The sequence below is a fragment of the Rhagoletis pomonella genome, unplaced genomic scaffold (genome assembly GCF_013731165.1).
Source record: "Rhagoletis pomonella isolate Grant_MI unplaced genomic scaffold, Rhpom_1.0 Rhpom_scaffold_00006, whole genome shotgun sequence".
NCBI lineage: Eukaryota > Metazoa > Arthropoda > Insecta > Diptera > Tephritidae > Rhagoletis > Rhagoletis pomonella.
The window spans coordinates 21,194,979-21,198,218 of NW_023458560.1; positions in this window are offsets into that span (position 1 = coordinate 21,194,979).

A 3,240-nucleotide genomic window follows, 5' to 3' on the forward strand; every position below is an offset into this window, starting at 1 on the left:
CTTGTTGTAAGGCTTAACTACGGTTGGCAGACTTAGTGCTTTGGTCCCAAAGTGGTAGATTATTTCTTCGATGGTACTTTGGTACCTTTTTCCCTAAAACGATACTTTCTTCATCCAATTAATAAATTTTATTTTAATATTGCTACTGAGCTTTCTACCACGGTTATGTTTATTAGAAAAAAAAATGGACAAATAGATAAATTTAAGTTTTTGATTGGAAATTTTATCATAAAACTAAGTAACTTGACGAAGATTTTAACTTCAGTAAAGCAGAAACCCCAATGAAAGAAAATTGAAGTAAATGCTTTTTCCCACGAACCTTAAGGTGCGAAATATTTTATAAAAATTGATTTCATAAATTTGAAATGCATTATTTCGCGCTGAACCAGTAGCGCTGAAATGATTTCGCCTTTCATTTTTATTCCTTTCTCAATATAAATGACAAATTTCGAAATTATAAGAATTCTCCTTTTATTTGTAAGATAACAGTCAATCTGGAAACGCTTGGGGCAACGTCGCTCGTAGTTGCACCAAGGGTTTAATTTTGAAATGAAATAATGCCATAACAAGCACCATACGAAGCTGCACATCGACGAAGAGCCCGTTGACCGGAGACCGTGGAGCCAGCAGGTTGCCAGCGGAGAGGAACGGGACAACATACTCTCGATATACGCGTCAGACTCCGGAACGGATTCCCGAACCCGCCGCCCTGAAATAGAAGAGGGCGAAATAATTGAGCTCGTAGCGGAAGTGAATTTCCCAATATCGACGGGGGGATCGGAAACCCGGACTTTCCGACTCCCGTTAGCACATAAAAGGCGACAACATCAACGGGCACCGCAGCGTCGCGGAGCGGAGACTCGGTCTTTCCGCCGGCGATCCATACGCAAAAAGGCTACCGGTCAAGAAGGACAACGTCAACGGGCACGGCAGCGCTGCGGAGCGAAGACTCGGTCTCTCCGCCCGCGGTTCATACGTAAAAGGGTTTCCCGTCAAGGAAAACAGCGACAGCGCCGTGGAGCGGAAACCGGGACTTTCCGCCCGCGGGACACAAACAACGCGGCCTCAAGACGCGATGAACGATGGGGTGGGCTGGTGACTCGGCCTCGCCAGCTACCCGTCGCCTTTAGAACCGGCCAAGTAACGCTAACCTCTCAGGGCTTGAGACCATTTACGGCAATTTCCCCTACAGCCATAGTACAGATAGAATCTAGAGGACGATAACACCTCATACGCGCCTTAATTGGTGTGTGCACGCCACCGTCTATAATATCGGCTAGTCTGAGAATTGGGCTTGAAGGAGAGTGGATTCGGGCACCAACGAAGCTGCATGATTCGACTGAGAGGGAAATATGGGCAAAGCGCCAGGCTGGCGATCCACGCAGCAGTAGTCGGTAACTACGTGCAGCTAAGCCTTTCCGCTAGCGTCGACCGCTCGATAGTCGCGGCATACAACAATATTCGCCTGGCAGACCTTAACTTCTTCACATCGACCCCAATCCGCTTGCTGGTAGGAGCAAACGCCTACACGGAGATCGTTCTGCCGGGCACCCTGCGTACTTCCTTCGGTCCTCTCGTGGCACAAAACAGCATATTCGGCTGGCTATTGTCAGGAGCTTGCCGATATTCAACTATGTATGACTGATATGTAGTTTTTTTTTTATACTATACCATTTATTTACTTTTGTTCCAATATGAATTATGGAAACAAATGTTATTTATTGAAATTTGAATAAATATATACGAAATTTGTGCACTGACACGCTCACCAAAAAATGGCAGCTGCGGATCCAGCTTAAGGAAAAGCAATAATGCTAATAATTTTATAATCCTTTTATTTTATTCATAGGTAGAGGTAATGGCTGAATCGCTCTACTGCTGTTGCGTATAGCAAGGGGGCCGGCATGTTTAGGCCTCCAGGCTCAACCAAATGATTAAAGGGTGAACCACCCTAAAGTGCACTTACATGCAACCGAGCGCACACACATACATACATATGTATATATATGGCCAAATAATTGCTACGCCGTTAGCAAATACACATGAATGTCCTTTTTCCGTTTGAATAAGGTTTCGTTAAGTTTCTCTCCAAACAGTTGTCTGCTTGGCGGGTAAACTTATTTCTATTAAAAACGAGCTCGGCCATTTCTATCGAGCACCTCAAATGCGCTTAATGGAAAAACATATTTTTTAAGTTAGGATGGTATTCTATAAAATGGGCGACATATTTATGAGAGGAAAGCATTTACTTTTTTGTTAATATTAAATTTTAAGTTGTTTTGTTATTTTTACTTACTCTTCTTAAAGTTTAACTTTGAATAAAAGAGAAACAGGAATTTTTTTTAATGTAAAAAAAAAATTAACAGTTTCTAAATAAAATAAAAAAATAAGAAAGATGATACTTATAAATCGAAAATGTTACTTTTTTCTAAATTTTGGTACTAACAAATTGTTTAAAGTTGCAACCGTGGGCATAACATAACATAGGCAGATTTTAAAATAAATAAATGTATGAAAACATGCATACTCATTAAGGAGAGCTGCCACCTGTTTAAGAAAATCAAATGCAAGAAAATTATTTTTAAAAGGGTTGCCATCTGCTTGAAAAGTCGAGTATAAATTAATTATTCGAAAGCTGTATGAAAAATTTAAATATGGGTGGCAATCGAAAGATTTTTAAGAAACCTTTACTTAGAGCATTTGGAATATTAATGAGGTGTTTTACAAAGACTGATAGGGACCCATGTTCGTTGATTCGACGACGTCTATTTCGATTTGTTCTACAGTGCTTCCGATGTAACAAAAATTCGGTGTTTGTACGAGTTTTATTAAATGCTTTTTTCCTTGTAACTATGTATTAGTTTTTGTAAAAATTTGTATAACTTATACATGAATAAAAATAATAAACTGTCCGGTCAAGTAACGTTGAGATTACTGAGTAAAATAACTAAAATCACGTTTTTCAAGTAGTGTAATAAAACCTTAAAATAAATTAATAAAACTATAGAACACACTTACGGCTATTCTGTATCAGTGACAAATTCTTGTCACAGTTTTTATCACAGAAAAACACATATATGAAAAAGTTAAATTTGTCAGTAAAAATAAAATTTTCACAGATACAGAATTAGGCTATTAATTTCTTAATTAAAATTGTTACTTTAAACAAGAGACACAGAGGTCAATCTTATGTTCACCGCATATGCTTTTTGTGCAATTTGCACACTAAGACTTTGTCAT